This window comes from Aulostomus chinensis, chromosome 1 (genome assembly GCF_037954235.1).
Source record: "Aulostomus chinensis isolate RoL2024-O1b breed Wild chromosome 1, RoL_Achi_v1.0, whole genome shotgun sequence".
Classification (NCBI taxonomy): Eukaryota; Metazoa; Chordata; class Actinopteri; order Syngnathiformes; family Aulostomidae; genus Aulostomus; species Aulostomus chinensis.
The window spans coordinates 20605764-20626613 of NC_141320.1; positions in this window are offsets into that span (position 1 = coordinate 20605764).

Genomic DNA, 20850 nt, shown 5'->3' on the forward strand with positions numbered 1-20850 from the left:
TTACTACATGACTTTCAGCATCACTTTGAGGTTATTCGAAACACTTACTACATTACTGCAAGCATCACTGAGTTGATTAGCAACTATCACTCTATTACTGTTAGCATCATTTTAAGTTCATTAGCAATTCTTCCGACATCACTGTCGCAATATTTTGAGGTTTGTAGCAACTTTTACGACATTACTGTCGCGTTATTTTGAGGTTCGTAGCAACTCTTACGACATGACTGTCAGCATCACTTTGAGTTTATTGGCAAATATCACTACATTACTGTTAGCATCATTTTGAGTGAATGAGCAATCTCACGACATCACTGTAGCATTGAATTGAGTTCATGAGCAACTCTTACTAAATAACTGTCAGCATCACTTTGAGGTTGTTCGAAACACTTCCTACATCACTGTTAGCATCACTGAGTTGATTAGCAACTATCACTACATTACTGTTAGCATCATTTTGAGGTTAGAAGCAACTTTTACTACATGACTGACAGCATCACTTTTAGGTTATTCGAAACACTTACTACATTACTGTCAGCATCACTTTGAGTTTATTAGCAACTATCACTCCATTACTGTTAGCATCATTTTGAGATCATTACCAATTCTTCTGACATCACTGTCGCATCATTTTGACATCTTTAGCAATTCTTCTGACATCACTGTCGCATTATTTTGAGGTTCGTAGCAACTCTTACTACATGACTGTCAGCATCGCTTTGAGGTTGTTCGAAACTCTTACTACATTACTGTAAGCATCACTGAGTTTCTTAGCAACTATCACTCCATTACTGTTAGCATCATCTTGAGTTCATTAGCAATTTTTCCGACATCACTGTCGCAATACTTTGAGGTTCGTAGCAACTTTTACTACATTACTGTCGCATTATTTTGAGATTCGTAGCAACACTTACTACATGACTGTAAGCATCACTTTGAGGTTATTCGAAAGTTTGACTCCATTACTGTAGCATCATTTTGAGTTCATTAGCAATTCTTACTACATCACTGTCGCATCAGTTTGTGATTATTAGCAATTCTTCCGACATCACATTTGCAATATTTTGAGGTTCGTAGCAACTCTTACTACATTTCTGTTGCATTATTTTAAGGTTCGTTGCAACTCTTACTACATTACTGTCGGCATCACTTTGAGTTTATTAGCAACTATCACTACATTACTGTCAGCATCATTTTGAGTTGTTGAGCAATTCTCACGACATCACTGGAGCATTAAATTGAGTTCATTAGCAACTCTTACTAAATGACCGTCAGTATCACTTTGAGGTTGTTCGAAACTCTGACTACATTACTGTCAGCATCACTGAGTTTCTTAGCAACTATCACTACATTACTGTTAGCATCATCTTGAGTTCATTAGCAATTCTTCCGACATCACTGTCGCAATATTTTGAGGTTCGTAGCAACTCTTACTACATTACTGTTGCATTATTTTAAGGTTCGTAGCAACTCTTACTACATTACTGTCAGCATCACTTTGAGTTTATTAGCAACTATCACTACATTACTGTTAGCATCATTTTGAGTTGTTGAGCAATTCTCACGACATCACTGTAGCATTAAATTGAGTTCATTAGCAACTCTCACTAAATGACTGTCAGCATCACTTTGAGGTTGTTCGAAACACTTACTACATTACTGTTAGCATCACTGAGTTTCTTAGCAACTATCACTACATTACTGTTAGCATCATCTTGAGTTCATTAGCAATTCTTCCGACATCACTGTCGCAATATTTTGAGGTTCGTAGCAACTTTTACTACATTACTGTCGCATTATTTTGAGGTTCGTAGCAACTTTTACTACATAACTGTCGCATTATTTTGAGGTTCGTCGCAACACTTACTCCATGACTGTCAGCATCACTTTGAGGTTATTCGAAAGTTTCACTCCATTACTGTGAGCATCATCTTGAGTTCATGAGCAATTCTTCCGACATCACTGTCGCAATATTTTGAGGTTCCTAGCAACTTTTACTACATTACTGTCGCATTATTTTGAGGTTCGTAGCAACTCTTAGTACATGACTGTCAGCATCACTTTGAGGTTATTCGAAACGTTCACTCCATTACTGTTAGCATCATTTTGAGTTCATGAGCAATTCTTTCTCAATCACTGTCGCATCATTTTGAGATCTTTAGCAATTCTTCTGACATCACTGTCGCAATATTTTCAGGTTCGTAGTGACTTTTACTACATTACTGTCGCATTATATTGAGGTTCGTAGCAACTCTTACTACATGACTGTCAGCATCACTTTAAGGTTATTCGAAACTCTTACTACATTACTTTAAGCATCACTGACTTGATTAGCAACTATCACTACATTACTGTTAGCATCATTTTGAGTTCATTAGCATTTCTTCCGACATCACTGTCGCATTATTTTGAGGTTCGTACCAACTCTTACTACATGATTGTCAGCATCACTTTGAGGTTGTTCGAAACACTTACTACATTACTGTAAGCATCACTGAGTTGATTAGCAACTTTCACTACATTACGGTTAGCATCATTTTGAGTTCATTAGCAATTCTTCCGACATCACTGTCGCAATATTTTGAGGTCCGTAGCAACTTTTACTACATTACTGTCGCATTATTTTGAGGTTCCTAGCAACACTTACTACATTACTGTAAGCATCACTGACTTGATTAGCAACTATCACTACATTACTGTTAGCATCATTTTGAGTTCATTAGCAATTCTTACTACATCACTGTCGCATCATTTTGAGATCATTAGCAATTCTTCTGACATCACTGTCGCATTATTTTGATGTTCGTAGAAACTCTTAGTACAAGACTGTCAGCATCACTTTGAGGTTATTCGAAACTTTCACTCCATTACTTTTAGCATTATTTTGAGTTCATTAGCAATTCTTACTAAATCACTGTCGCATCATTTTGAGATCATTAGCAATTGTTCTGACATCACTGTCACATTATTTTGAGGTTCGTAGCAACTCTTACAACATTATTGTTGCATTATTTTAAGGTTCGTAGCAACTCTTACTACATTACTGTCAGCATCACTTTGAGTTTGTTCGAAACTCTTACTACATTACTGTAAGCATCACTGAGTTTCTTAGCAACTATCACTACATTACTGTTAGCATCATTTTAAGTTCATTAGCAATTCTTCCGACATCACTGTCGCATTATATTGAGGTTCGTAGCAACTCTTACAACATTATTGTTGCATTATTTTAAGGTTCGTAGCAACTCTTACTACATTACTGTCAGCATCACTTTGAGGTTATTCGAAACACTTAGTGCATTACTGTAAGCATCACTGAGTTGATTAGCAACTATCACTACATTACTGTTAGCATCATTTTGAGTTCATTCGCAATTCTTCCGACATCACTGTCGAAATATTTTGAGGTTCGTGGCAACTTTTACTACATTACTGTCGCATTATTTTGAGGTTCGTAGCAACACTTACTACATGACTGTAAGCATCACTTTGAGGTTATTCGAAAGTTTCACTCCATTACTGTTAGCATCATTTTGAGTGCATTAGCAATTCTTACTACATCACTGTCGCATCATTTTGAGATCATTAGCAATTCTTCCGACATCACTGTTGCAATATTTTGAGGTTCGTAGCAACTCTTACTCCATTTCTGTTGCATTATTTTAAGGTTCGTAGCAACTCTTACTACATGACTGTCAGCATCACTTTGAGTTTATTAGCAACTCTCACTACATCACTGTTAGCATCATTTTGAGTTGTTGAGCAATTCTCACGACATCACTGTAGCATTAAATTGAGTTAATTAGCAACTCTTACTAAATGAACGTCAGCATCACTTTGAGGTTGTTCGAAACTCTTACTACATTACTGTAAGCATCACTGAGTTAATTAGCATCTATCACTACATTACTGTTAGCATCATTTTGAGGTTAGAAGCAACTTTTACTACATGACTGACAGCATCACTTTTAGGTTGTTCGAAACACTTACTACATTACTGTAAGCATCACTGAGTTAATTAGCAATTATCACTACATTACTGTTGGCATCATTTTGAGTTCATTAGCAATTCCTCCGACATCACTGTCGCAATATTTTGAGGTTCGTAGCAACTTTTACTACATGACTGTAAGCATCACTTTGAGGTTATTCCAAAGTTTCACTCCATTACTGTTAGCATCATTTTGAGTTCATTAGCAATTCTTACTAAATCACTGTCGCATCATTTTGAGATCATTAGCAATTCTTCTGACATCACTGTCACATTATTTTGAGGTTCGTAGCAACTCTTACAACATTATTGTTGCATTATTTTATGGTTCGTAGCAACTCTTACTACATTACTGTCAGCATCACTTTGAGTTTATTAGCAACTATCACTACATTACTGTTAGCATCATTTTCAGTTTATGAGAAATTCTCATGACATCACTGTAGCATTGAATTGAGTTCATTAGCAACTCTTACTAAATGACTGTCAGCATCACTTTGAGGTTGTTCGAAACTCTTACTACATTACTGTAAGCATCACTGAGTTTCTTAGCAACTATCACTACATTACTGTTAGCATCATTTTAAGTTCATTAGCAATTCTTCTGACATCACTGTCACATTATTTTGAGGTTTGTAGCAACTCTTACAACATTATTGTTGCATTATTTTAAGGTTCGTAGCAACTCTTACTACATTACTGTCAGCATCACTTTGAGTTTATTAGCAACTATCACTACATTACTGTTAGCATCATTTTGAGTTCATTTGCAATTCTTCCGACATCACTGTCGCAATATTTTGAGGTTCGTAGCAACTTTTACTACATTACTGTCGCATTATTTTAAGGTTCGGAGCAACTCTTCCTACATGACTGTCAGCATCAGTTTGAGGTTAATCGAAACGTTCACTCCATTACTGTTAGCATCATTTTGAGATCCTTACCAATTCTTCTGACATCACTGTCGCATCATTTTGAGGTTCGTAGCAACTCTTACTACATGACTGTCAGCATCACTTTGAGGTTGTTCGAAACTCTTAATACATTACTGTAAGCATCACTGACTTGATTAGCAACTATCACTACATTACTGTTAGCATCATTTTGAGTTCATTAGCAATTCTTCCGACATCACTCGAAATATTTTGAGGTTCGTAGCAACTCTTACTACATGACTGTCAGAATCACTTTGAGGTTATTCGAAACACTTACAACATTACTGTAGGCATCACTGAGTTGATTAGCAACTATCACTACATTACTGTTAGCATCATTTTGAGTTCATTAGCAATTCTTCCGACATCACTGTCGCAATATTTTGAGGTTCGTAGCAACTTTTACTACATTACGGTCGCATTATTTTGAGGTTCGTAGCAACACTTACTACATGACTGTAAGCATCACTTTGAGGTTATTCGAAAGTTTCACTCCATTACTGTTAGCATCATTTTGAGTTCATTAGCAATTCTTACTACATCACTGTCGCATCATTTTGAGATCAGTAGCAATTCTTCCGACATCACTGTTGCAATATTTTGAGGTTCGTAGCAACTCTTACTACATGACTGTCAGCATCACTTTGAGGTTTTTCGAAAGTTTCACTCCATTACTGTTAGCATCATTTTGAGTTGTTGAGCAATTCTCACGACATCACTGTAGCATTAAATTGAGTTCATTAGCAACTCTTACTAAATGACTGTCAGCATCACTTTGAGGTTGTTCGAAACTCTTACTACATTACTCTAAGCATCACTGAGTTTCTTAGCAACTATCACTACATTACTGTTAGCATCATCTTGAGTTCATTAGCAATTCTTCCGACATCACTGTCGCAATATTTTGAGGTTCGTAGCGACTTTTACTTCATTACTGTCGCATTATATTGAGGTTCGTAGCAACTCTTACTACATGACGGTCATCATCACTTTGAGGTTATTCGAAACTCTTCCTACATTACTGTAAGCATCACTGAGTTGATTAGCAACTATCACTACATTACTGTTAGCATCATTTTGAGTTCATTAGCATTTCTTCCGACATCACTGTTGCAATATTTTGAGGTTCGTAGCAACTCTTACTACATTATTGTTGCATTATTTTAAGGTTCGTAGCAACTCTTACTACATTACTGTGAGCATCACTTTGAGTTTATTAGCAACTATCACTACATTACTGTTAGCATCATTTTGAGTTGTTGAGAAATTCTTCCGACATCACTGTCGCAATATTTTGAGGTTCGTAGCAACTCTTAGAACATGAGTTTCAGCATCACTTTTGGGTTATTCGAAACGTTCACTCCATGACTGTTAGCATCATTTTGAGTTCATTAGCAATTCTTACTAAATCACTGTCGCATCATTTTGAGATCATTAGCAATTCTTCTGACATCACTGTCACATTATTTTGAGGTTCGTAGCAACTCTTACTACATTACTGTCGGCATCACTTTGAGTTTATTAGCAACTATCACTACATTACTGTAAGCATCATTTTGAGTTGTTGAGCAATTCTCACGACATCACTGTAGCATTAAATTGAGTTCATTAGCAACTCTTACTAAATGACTGTCAGTATCACTTTGAGGTTGTTCGAAACTCTTACTACATTACTGTAAGCATCACTGAGTTTCTAAGCAACTATCACTACATTACTGTTAGCATCAGCTTGAGTTCATGAGCAATTCTTCCGACATCACTGTCGCAATATTTTGAGGTTCGTAGCAACTCTTACTACATTACTGTTGCATTATTTTAAGGTTCGTAGCAACTCTTACTACATTACTGTCAGCATCACTTTGAGTTTATTTGCAACTAACACTACATTACTGTTAGCATCATTTTGAGTTGTTGAGCAATTCTCACGACATCACTGTAGCATTAAATTGAGTTCATTAGCAACTCTTACTAAATGACTGTCAGCATCACTTTGAGGTTGTTCGAAACTCTTACTACATTACTGTAAGCATCACTGACTTGATTGCAACTATCACTACATTACTGTTCGCATCATTTTAAGTTCATTCGCAACTATCACTACATTATTGTTAGCATCATCTTGAGTTCATTAGCAATTCTTCCGACATCACTGTCGCAATATTTTGAGGTTCGGAGCAATTTTTACTACATTACTGTCGCATTATATTGAGGTTCGTAGCAACTCTTACTACATGACTGTCAGCATCACTTTGAGGTTATTCGAAACACTTACTACATTACTGTAAACATCACTGAGTTGATGAGCAACTATCACTACATTACTGTTAGCATCATTTTGAGTTCATGAGCAATTCTTCCGACATCACTGTCGCAATATTTTGAGGTTCGTAGCAACTTTTACTACATTACTGTCGCATTACTTTGAGGTTCGTAGCAACTCTTAGTACATGACTGTCAGCATCACTTTGAGGTTATTCGAAACGTTCACTCCATTACTGTTAGCATCATTTTGAGTTCATTTGCAATTCTTACTAAATCACTGTTGCATCATTTTGAGATCATTAGCAATTCTTCTGACATCACTGTCACATTATTTTGAGGTTCGTAGCAACTCTTACTACATGACTGTCAGCATCACTTTGAGGTTGTTCGAAACACTTACTACATTACTGTAAGCATCACTGACTTCATTAGCAACTATCACTACATTACTGTTAGCATCATTTTGAGTTCATTAGCAATTCTTCCGACATCACTGTCGCAATATTTTGAGGTTCGTAGCAACTCTTACTACATGACTGTCAGCATCACTTTGAGATTATTCGAAACACTAACTACATTACTGTCAGCATCACTGAGTTGATTAGCAAGTATCACTACATTACTGTTAGCATCATTTTGAGTTCATTAGCAATTCTTCCGACATCACTGTCGCAATATTTTCAGGTTCGTAGCAACGTTTACTACATTACTGTCGCATTCTTTTGAGGTTCTTTGCAACACTTACTACATGACTGTCAGCATCACTTTGAGGTTATTCGAAAGTTTCACTCCATTACTGTTAGCATCATTTTGAGTGCATTAGCAATTCTTACTACATCACTGTCACATTATTTTGAGATCATTAGCAATTCTTCCGACATTACTGTCGCAATATTTTGAGGTTCGTAGCAACTCTTACTACATTACTGTAAGCATCACTGACTTGATTAGCAACTACCACTACATTACTGTTAGCATCATCTTGAGTTCATTAGCAATTCTTCCGACATCACTGTCGCAATATTTTGAGGTTCGTAGCAACTTTTACTACATTACTTTCGCATTATTTTGAGGTTCGTAGCAACTCTTACTACATGACTGTCAGCATCACTTTGAGGTTATTCAAAACACTTACTACATTACTGTAAGCATCACTGAGTTGATTAGCAACTATCACTACATTACTGTTAGCATCATTTTAAGTTCATTAGCAATTCTTTTGACATCACTGTCGCAATATTTTGAGGTTCGTAGCAACTTTTACTACATGACTGTCAGCATCACTTAGAGGTTATTCGAAACACTTACTACATTACTGTAAGCATCACTGACTTGATTAGCAACTATCACTACATTACTGTTAGCATCATTTTAAGTTCAAGAGCAATTCTTAATACATCACTGTCGCATCATTTTAAGATCTTTAGCAATTCTTCTGACATCACTGTCGCATTATTTTGAGGTTCGTAGCAACTCTTACTACATTACTGTCAGCATCACTGACTTGATTAGCAACTACCACTACATTACTGTTAGCATCATCTTGAGTTCATTAGCAATTCTTCCGACATCACTGTCGCAATATTTTGAGGTTCGTAGCACCTTTTACTACATTACTTTCGCATTATTTTGAGGTTCGTAGCAACTCTTACTAAATGACTGTCAGCATCACTTTGAGGTTGTTCGAAACTCTTACTACATTACTCTAAGCATCACTGAGTTTCTTAGCAACTATCACTACATTACTGTTAGCATCATCTTGAGTTCATTAGCAATTCTTCCGACATCACTGTCGCAATATTTTGAGGTTCGTAGCAACTTTTACTACACTACTGTCGCATTATTTTGAGGTTCATAGCAACACTTACTACATGACTGTCAGCATCACTTTGAGGTTATTCGAAAGTTTCACTCCATTACTGTTAGCATCATCTTGAGTTCATTAGCAATTCTTCCGACAACACTGTCGCATCATTTTGAGATCATCAGCAATTCTTCCGACATTACTGTCGCATTATTTTGAGGTTCGTAGCAACTCTTCCTACATGACTGTCACCATCACTTTGAGGTTATTCGAAACTGTTACTACATGACTGTAAGCATCACTGAGTTGATTAGCAACTATCACGACATTACTGTTAGCATCATTTTAAGTTCATTAGCAGTTCTTCCGACATCACTGTCGCAATATTTTGAGGTTCGTAGCAACTTTTACTATATTACTTTCGCATTATTTTTAGGTTCGTAGCAACTCTTACTACATGACTGTCAGCATCACTTTGAGGTTATTCAAAATACTTACTACATTACTGGAAGCATGACTGAGTTTCTTAGCAACTATCACTACATTGCTGTTAGCATCATTTTGAGTTCATTAGCAATTCTTCCGACATCACTGTCGCAATATTTTGAGGTTCGTAGCAACTTTTACTACATTACTGTCGCATTATTTTGAGGTTCGTAGCAACACTTACTACATGACTGTAAGCATCACTTTGAGGTTATTTGAAAGTTTCACTGCATTACTGTTAGCATCATTTTGAGTTCATTAGCAATTCTTACCTCATCACTGTCGCAACATTTTGAGATCATTAGCAATTCTTCTGACATAACTGTCACATTATTTTGAGGTTCGTCGCAACACTTACTACATTACTGTAAGCATCACTGAGTTGATGAGCAACTATCACTACATTACTGTTATTATCAGTTTGAGTTCATTAGCAATTCTTCCGACATCACTGTCACATTATTTTGAGGTTCGTAGCAACTCTTAGTACATTACTGTTGCATTATTTTAAGGTTCGTAGCAACTCCTACTACATTACTGTCAGCGTCACTTTGAGTTTATTAGCAACTATCACTACATTACTGTTAGCATCATTTTGAGTTGTTGAGCAATTCTCACGACATCACTGTAGCATTAAATTGAGTTCATTAGCAACTCTTACTACATGACTGTCAGCATCACTTTGAGGTTATTCAAAACATTCACTCCATTACTGTTTGCATCATTTTGAGATCATTAGCAATTCTTCTGACATCACTGTCACATTATTTTGAGGTTCGTAGCAACTCTTAGTACATGACTGTCAGCATCACTTTGAGGTTATTCGAAACGTTCACTCCATTACTGTTAGCATCATTTTGAGTTCATTAGCAATTCTTACTAAATCACTGTCGCATCATTTTGAGATCATTAGCAATTCTTCTGACATCACTGTCACATTATTTTGAGGTTCGTAGCAACTCTTACTGCATTATTGTTGCATTATTTTAAGGTTCGTAGCAACTCTTACTACATTACTTTCAGCATCACTTTGAGTTTATTAGCAACTATCACTACATTACTGTTTGCATCATTTTGAGTTTATCAGCAATTCTCACAACATCACTGTAGCATTGAATTGAGTTCATTAGCAACTCTTACTAAATGACTGTCAGCATCACTTTGAGGTTGTTCGAAACTCTTACTACATTACTGTAAGCATCACTTAGTTTCTTAGCAACTATCACTACATTACTTTTAGCATCATCTTGAGTTCATTAGCAATTCTTCCTACATCACTGTCGCAATATTTTGAGGTTCGTAGCAACTCTTTCTACATGACTGTCAGCATCACTTTGAGATTATTCGAAACACTAACTACATTACTGTAAGCATCACTGAGTTGATTAGCAAGTATCACTACATTACTGTTAGCATCATTTTGAGTTCATTAGCAATTCTTCCGACATCACTGTCGCAATATTTTCAGGTTCGTAGCAACGTTTACTACATTACTGTCGCATTCTTTTGAGGTTCTTAGCAACACTTACTACATGACTGTCAGCATCACTTTGAGGTTATTCGAAAGTTTCACTCCATTACTGTTAGCATCATTTTGAGTGCATTAGCAATTCTTACTACATCACTGTCACATCATTTTGAGATCATTAGCAATTCTTCCGACATTACTGTCGCAATATTTTGAGGTTCGTAGCAACTCTTACTACATTACTGTAAGCATCACTGACTTGATTAGCAACTACCACTACATTACTGTTAGCATCATCTTGAGTTCATTAGCAATTCTTCCGACATCACTGTCGCAATATTTTGAGGTTCGTAGCAACTTTTACTACATTACTTTCGCATTATTTTGAGGTTCGTAGCAACTCTTACTACATGACTGTCAGCATCACTTTGAGGTTATTCAAAACACTTACTACATTACTGTAAGCATGACTGAGTTTCTAAGCAACGATCACTACATTACTGTTAGCATCATTTTGAGTTCATTAGCAATTCTTCCGACATCACTGTCGCAATATTTTGAGGTTCGTAGCAACACTTACTACATGACTGTAAGCATCACTTTGAGGTTATTTGAAAGTTTCACTGCATTACTGTTAGCATCATTTTGAGTTCATTAGCAATTCTTACTAAATCACTGTCGCAACATTTTGAGATCATTAGCAATTCTTCCGACATCACTGTCGCATTATATTGAGGTTCGTAGCAACTCTAACTACATTACTGTTGCTTTATTTAAAGGTTCGTAGCAACTCTTAATATATTACTGTCAGCATTACTTTGAGTTTATTAGCAACTATCACTACATTACTGTTAGCATCATTTTGAGTTTATGAGCAATTCTCACGACATCACTGTAGCATTGAATTGAGTTCATTAGCAACTCTGACGAAATGACTGTCAGCATCACTTTGAGGTTGTTCGAAACACTTACTACATTACTGTAAGCATGACTGACTTGATTAGCAACTATCACTACGTTACTGTTAGCATCATTTTGAGTTCATTAGCAATTCTTCCGACATCACTGTCGCAGTATTTTGAGGTTCGTAGCAACTTTTACTACATTACTGTCGCATTATTTTGAGGTTCGTCGCAACACTTCCTACATGACTGTAAGCATCACTTTGAGGTTATTCGAAACGTTCACTCCATTACTGTTAGCATCATTTTGAGTTCATTAGCAATTCTTACTAAATCACTGTCGCATCATTTTGAGATCATTAGCAAATCTTCTGACATCACTGTCACATTATTTTGAGGTTCTTAGCAACTCTTCCTAATGACTGTCACCATCACTTTGAGGTTATTCAAAACACTTACTACATTACTGTAAGCATCACTGAGTTGATTAGCAACTATCACTACATTACTGTTAGCATCATTTTAAGTTCATTAGCAATTCTTCCTACATCACTGTCGCAATATTTTGAGGTTCGTAGCAACTCTTGCTACATTACTATTGCATTATTTTAAGGTTCGTAGCAACTCCTACTACATTACTGTCAGCATCACTTTGAGTTTATTAGCAACTATCACTACATTATTGTTAGCATCATTTTGAGTTGTTGAGCAATTCTTCCGACATCACTGTCGCAATATTTTGAGGTTCGTAGCAACTTTTACTACACTACTGTCGCATTATTTTGAGGTTCGTAGCAACACTTACTACATGACTGTCAGTATCACTTTGAGGTTATTCGAAAGTTTCACTCCATTACTGTTAGCATCATCTTGAGTTCATTAGCAATTCTTCCGACATCACTGTCGCATCATTTTGAGATCATCAGCAATTCTTCCGACATCACTGTCGCATTATTTTGAGGTTCGTAGCAACTCTTCCTACATGACTGTCACCATCACTTTGAGGTTATTCGAAACACTTACTACATTACTGTAAGCATCACTGAGTTGATTAGCAACTATCACGACATTACTGTTAGCATCATTTTAAGTTCATTAGCAATTCTTCCGACATCACTGTCGCAATATTTTGAGGTTCGTACCAACTTTTACTATATTACTGTTGCATTATTTTGAGGTTCGTAGCAACTCTTACTTCATGACTGTCAGCATCACTTAGAGGTTATTCGAAACACTTACTACATTACTGTAAGCATCACTGACTTGATTAGCAACTATCACTACATTACTGTTAGCATCATTTTAAGTTCATGAGCAATTCTTACTACATCACTGTCGCATCATTTTAAGATCTTTAGCAATTCTTCTGACATAACTGTCGCATTATTTTGAGGTTCGTAGCAACTCTTACTACATTACTGTAAGCATCACTGACTTGATTAGCAACTACCACTACATTACTGTTAGCATCATCTTGAGTTCATTAGCAATTCTTCCGACATCACTGTCGCAATATTTTGAGGTTCGTAGCAACTTTTACTACATTACTTTCGCATTATTTTGAGGTTCGTAGCAACTCTTACTACATGACTGTCAGCATCACTTTGAGGTTTTTCAAAACACTTACTACATTACTGTAAGCATGACTGAGTTTCTTAGCAACTATCACTACATTACTGTTAGCATCATTTTGAGTTCATTAGCAATTCTTCCGACATCACTGTCGCAATATTTTGAGGTTCGTAGCAACTTTTACGACATTACTGTCGCATTATTTTGAGGTTCGTAGCAACACTTACTACATGACTGTAAGCATCACTTTGAGGTTATTTGAAAGTTTCACTGCATTACTGTTAGCATCATTTTGAGTTCATTAGCAATTCTTACTACATCACTGTCGCAACATTTTGAGATCATTAGCAATTCTTCTGACATAACTGTCACATTATTTTGAGGTTCGTAGCAACTCTTACTACATTATTGTTGCATTATTTTAAGGTTCGTAGCAACTCCTACTACATTACTGTCAGCATCACTTTGAATTTATTAGCAACTATCACTACATTACTGTTAGCATCATTTTGAGTTGTTGAGCAATTCTCACGACATCACTGTAGCATTAAATTGAGTTCATTAGCAACTCTTACTAAATGACTGTCAGCATCACTTTGAGGTTGTTCGAAACTCTTACTACATTACTGTAAGCATCACTGAGTTTCTTAGCAACTATCACTACATTACTGTTAGCATCAGTTTGAGTTCATAAGCAATTCTTCCGACATCACTGTCGCAATATTTTGAGGTTCGTAGCAACTCTTACTACATTATTGTTGCATTATTTTAAGGTTCGTAGCAACTTTTACTACATTACTGTCGCATTATTTTGAGGTTATTCAAAACGTTCACTCCATTACTGTTAGCATCATTTTGAGTTCATTAGCAATTCTTACTAAATCACTGTAGCATTGAATTGAGTTCATTAGCAACTCTTACTAAATGACTGTCAGCATCACTTTGAGGTTGTTCGAAACTGTTACTACATTACTGTAAGCATCACTGAGTTTATTAGCAACTATCACTCCATTACTGTTAGCATCATCTTGAGTTCATTAGCAATTCTTCCGACATCACTGTCGCAATATTTTGAGGTTCTTACCAACTTTTACTACATTACTGTCGCATTATTTTGAGGTTCGTAGCAACTCTTGCTACATGACTGTCAGCATCACTTTAAGGTTTTTCGAAACGTTCACTCCATTACTGTGAGCATCATTTTGAGTTCATTAGCAATTCTTACTAAATCACTGTCGCATCATTTTGAGATCATTAGCAATTCTTCTGACATCACTGTCACATTATTTTGAGGTTCGTAGCAACACTTACTACATTATTGTTGCATTATTTTAAGTTTCTTAGCAACTCTTACTACATTACTGTCAGCATCACTTTGATTTTTATAGCAACTATCACTACATTACTGTTAGCATCATTTTGAGTTCATCAGCAATTCTCACGACATCACTGTAGCATTGAATTGAGTTCATTAGCAACTCTTACTAAATGACTGTCAGCATCACTTTGAGGTTCTTCGAAACTCTTACTACATTACTGTAAGCATCACTGAGTTTCTTAGCAACTATCACTACATGACTTTTAGCATCATCTTGAGTTCATTAGCAATTCTTCCGACATCACTGTCGCAATATTTTGAGGTTCGTAGCAACTTTTACTACATTACTGTCGCATTATTTTGAGGTTATTCGAAAGTTTCACTCCATTACTGTTAGCATCATCTTGAGTTCATTAACAATTCTTCCGACATCACTGTCGCAATATTTTGAGGTTCTTAGCAACTTTTACTACATTACTGTCGCATTATTTTGAGATTCGTAGCAACTCTTAGTACATGACTGTCAGCATCACTTTGAGGTTATTCGAAACACTAACTACATTACTGTCAGCATCACTGAGTTGATTAGCAAGTATCACTACATTACTGTTAGCATCATTTTGAGTTCATTAGCAATTCTTACTACATCACTGTCGCATCATTTTGAGATCATTAGCAATTCTTCTGACATCACTGTCACATTATTTTGAGGTTCGTAGCAACTCTAACTACATTACTGTTGCTTTATTTAAAGGTTCGTAGCAACTCTTACTACATTACTGTCAGCATTACTTTGAGTTTATTAGCAACTATCACTACATTACTGTTAGCATTATTTTGAGTTTATGAGCAATTCTCACGACATCACTGGAGCATTGAATTGAGTTCATTACCAAATCTGCCTAAATGACTGTCAGCATCACTTTGAGGTTGTTCGAAACTCTGACTACATTACTGTAAGCATCACTGAGTTTCTTAGCAACTATCACTACATTACTGTTAGCATCATTTTGAGTTTATTAGCAATACTTCCGACATCACTGTCCCATTATTTTAAGGTTCGTAGCAACTCTTAGTACATGACTGTCAGCATCACTTTGAGGTTATTCGAAACGTTCACTCCATTACTGTTAGCATCATTTTGAGTTCATTAGCAATTCTTCCTAAATCACTGTCGCATCATTTTGAGATCATTAGCAATTCTTCTGACATCACTGTCGCATTATATTGAGGTTCGTAGCAACTCTAACTACATTACTGTTGCTTTATTTAAAGGTTCGTAGCAACTCTTAATACATTACTGTCAGCATTACTTTGAGTTTATTAGCAACTATCACTACATTACTGTTAGCATCATTTTGAGTTTATGAGCAATTCTCACGACATCACTGTAGCATTGAATTGAGTTCATTAGCAACTCTGACGAAATGACTGTCAGCATCACTTTGAGGTTGTTCGAAACACTTACTACATTACTGTAAGCATGACTGACTTGATTAGCAACTATCACTACGTTACTGTTAGCATCATTTTGAGTTCATTAGCAATTCTTCCGACATCACTGTCGCAATATTTTGAGGTTCGTAGCAACTTTTACTACATTACTGTCGCATTATTTTGAGGTTTGTAGCAACACTTTCTACATGACTGTAAGCATCACTTTGAGGTTATTCGAAACGTTTACTCCATTACTGTTAGCATCATTTTGAGTTCATTAGCAATTCTTACTAAATCACTGTCGCATCATTTTGAGATCATTTGCAATTCTTCTGACATCACTGTCACATAATTTTGAGGTTCGCAGCAACTCATACGACATTATTTTTGCATTATTTTAAGGTTCGTAGCAACTCTTACTACATTACTGTCAGCATAACTTTGAGTTTATTAGCAACTATCACTACATTACTGTTAGCATCATTTTGAGTTTAGGAGCAATTCTCACGACATCACTGTAGCATTGAATTGAGTTCATTAGCAACTCTTACTAAATGACTGTCAGCATCACTTTGAGGTTATTTCGAAACTCTTACTACATTACTGTTAGCATCACTGAGTTTCTTAGCAACTATCACTACATTACTGTTTGCATCATCTTGAGTTCATTAGCATTTCTTCTGACATCACTGTCGTATTTATTTTTAGGTTCGTAGCAACTTTAACTACATTACTGTCGCATTATTTTGAGGTTCGGAGCAACTCTTTGTACATGACTGTCAGCATCACTTTGAGGTCATTCGAAACGTTCACTCCATTACTGTTAGCATCATTTTGAGTTCATTAGCAATTCTTACTAAATCACTGTCGCAACATTTTGAGATCATTAGCAATTCTTCTGACATCAGTGTCACATTATTTTGAGGTTCGTAGCAACTCTTACTACATTATTGTTGCATTATTTTAAGGTTCGTAGCAACTTTTACTACATTACTGTCGCATTATTTTGAGGTTATTCAAAACGTTCACTCCATTACTGTTAGCATCATTTTGAGTTCATTAGCAATTCTTACTAAATCACTGTAGCATTGAATTGAGTTCATTAGCAACTCTTACTAAATGACTGTCAGCATCACTTTGAGGTTGTTCGAAACTGTTACTACATTACTGTAAGCATCACTGAGTTTATTAGCAACTATCACTCCATTACTGTTAGCATCATCTTGAGTTCATTAGCAATTCTTCCGACATCACTGTCGCAATATTTTGAGGTTCTTACCAACTTTTACTACATTACTGTCGCATTATTTTGAGGTTCGTAGCAACTCTTGCTACATGACTGTCAGCATCACTTTAAGGTTTTTCGAAACGTTCACTCCATTACTGTGAGCATCATTTTGAGTTCATTAGCAATTCTTACTAAATCACTGTCGCATCATTTTGAGATCATTAGCAATTCTTCTGACATCACTGTCACATTATTTTGAGGTTCGTAGCAACACTTACTACATTATTGTTGCATTATTTTAAGTTTCTTAGCAACTCTTACTACATTACTGTCAGCATCACTTTGATTTTTATGGCAACTATCACTACATTACTGTTAGCATCATTTTGAGTTCATCAGCAATTCTCACGACATCACTGTAGCATTGAATTGAGTTCATTAGCAACTCTTACTAAATGACTGTCAGCATCACTTTGAGGTTCTTCGAAACTCTTACTACATTACTGTAAGCATCACTGAGTTTCTTAGCAACTATCACTACATGACTTTTAGCATCATCTTGAGTTCATTAGCAATTCTTCCGACATCACTGTCGCAATATTTTGAGGTTCGTAGCAACTTTTACTACATTACTGTCGCATTATTTTGAGGTTATTCGAAAGTTTCACTCCATTACTGTTAGCATCATCTTGAGTTCATTAACAATTCTTCCGACATCACTGTCGCAATATTTTGAGGTTCTTAGCAACTTTTACTACATGACCAATGCATTATTTTGAGATTCGTAGCAACTCTTAGTACATGACTGTCAGCATCACTTTGAGGTTATTCGAAACACTAACTACATTACTGTCAGCATCACTGAGTTGATTAGCAAGTATCACTACATTACTGTTAGCATCATTTTGAGTTCATTAGCAATTCTTACTACATCACTGTCGCATCATTTTGAGATCATTAGCAATTCTTCTGACATCACTGTCACATTATTTTGAGGTTCGTAGCAACTCTAACTACATTACTGTTGCTTTATTTAAAGGTTCGTAGCAACTCCTACTACATTACTGTCAGCATTACTTTGAGTTTATTAGCAACTATCACTACATTACTGTTAGCATCATTTTGAGTTTATGAGCAATTCTCACGACATCACTGTAGCATTGAATTGAGTTCATTACCAAATCTGACTAAATGACTGTCAGCATCACTTTGAGGTTGTTCGAAACTCTGACTACATTACTGTAAGCATCACTGAGTTTCTTAGCAACTATCACTACATTACTGTTAGCATCATTTTGAGTTTATTAGCAATACTTCCGACATCACTGTCCCATTATTTTAAGGTTCGTAGCAACTCTTACTACATGACTTTCAGCATCACTTTGAGGTTGTTCGAAACTCTTACTACATTACTGTAAGCATCACTGACTTGATTAGCAACTACCACTACATTACTGTTAGCATCATCTTTAGTTCATTAGCAATTCTTCTGACATCACTGTCGCATTATATTGAGGTTCGTAGCAACTCTAACTACATTACTGTTGCTTTATTTAAAGGTTCGTAGCAACTCTTAATACATTACTGTCAGCATTACTTTGAGTTTATTAGCAACTATCACTACATTACTGTTAGCATCATTTTGAGTTTATGAGCAATTCTCACGACATCACTGTAGCATTGAATTGAGTTCATTAGCAACTCTGACGAAATGACTGTCAGCATCACTTTGAGGTTGTTCGAAACTCTTACTACATTACTGTAAGCATCACTGACTTGATTAGCAACTACCACTACATTACTGTTAGCATCATTTTGAGTTTATTAGCAATACTTCCGACATCACTGTCCCATTATTTTAAGGTATGTAGCAACTCTTACTACATGACTGTCAGCATCACTTTGATGTTGTTCGAAACTCTTACTACATTACTGTAAGCATCACTGACTTGATTAGCAACTACCACTACATTACTGTTAGCATCATCTTTAGTTCATTAGCAATTCTTCTGACATCACTGTCGCATTATATTGAGGTTCGTAGCAACTCTAACTACATTACTGTTGCTTTATTTAAAGGTTCGTAGCAACTCATAATACATTACTGTCAGCATTACTTTGAGTTTATTAGCAACTATCACTACATTACTGTTCGCATCATTTTGAGTTGTTGAGCAATTCTCACGACATCACTGTAGCATTAAATTGAGTTCATTAGCAACTCTTACTAAATGACTGTCAGCATCACTTTGACGTTGTTCGAAACTCTTACTACATTACTGTAAGCATCACTGAGTTTCTTAGCAACTATCACTACATTACTGTTAGCATCAGTTTGAGTTCATTAGCAATTCTTCCGACATCACTGTCGCAATATTTTGAGGTTCGTAGCAACTCTTACTACATTATTGTTGCATTATTTTAAGGTTCTTAGCAACTTTTACTACATTACTGTCGCATTATTTTGAGGTTCGTAGCAACTTTTACTTCATTACTGTCGCATTATTTTGAGGTTCGTAGCAACTCTTAGTACATGACTGTCAGCATCACTTTGAGGTTATTTGAAAGTTTCACTCCATTACTGTTAGCATCATTTTGAGTTCATTAGCAATTCTTACTAAATCACTGTCGCATCATTTTGAGATCATTAGCAATTCTTCTGACATCACTGTCACATTATTTTGAGGTTCGTAGCAACTCTTACTACATTATTATTGCATTATTTTAAGGTTCGTAGCAACTCTTACTACATTACTGTCAGCATCACTTTGATTTTTATAGCAACTATCACTACATTACTGTTAGCATCATTTTGAGTTTATGAGCAATTCTCACGACATCACTGTAGCAATGAATTGAGTTCATTAGCAACTCTTACTACATTACTGTAAGCATCACTGAGTTGATTAGCAAGTATCACTACATGACTGTTAGCATCATTTTAAGTTCATTAGCAATTCTTCCTACATCACTGTCGCAATATTTTGAGGTTCGTAGCAACGTTTACTACATTACTGTCGCATTATTTTGAGGTTCGTAGCAACACTTACTACATGACTGTCAGCATCACTTTGAGGTTATTCGAAAGTTTCACTCCATTACTGTTAGCATCATCTTGAGTTCATTAACAATTCTTCCGACATCACTGTCGCAATATTTTGAGGTTCGTAGCAACTTTTACTACATTACTGTCGCATTATTTAGAGATTCGTAGCAACTCTTAGTACATGACTGTCAGCATGACTTTGAGGTTATTCGAAACGTTCACTCCATTACTGTTTGCATCATTTTGAGATCATTACCAATTCTTCTGAACTCACTGTCGCATCATTTTGAGATCTTTAGCAATTCTTCCGACATCACTGTCGCATTATTTTGAGGTTCGTAGCAACTCTTAGTACAAGACTGTCAGCATCACTTTGAGGTTATTCGAAACGTTCACTCCAT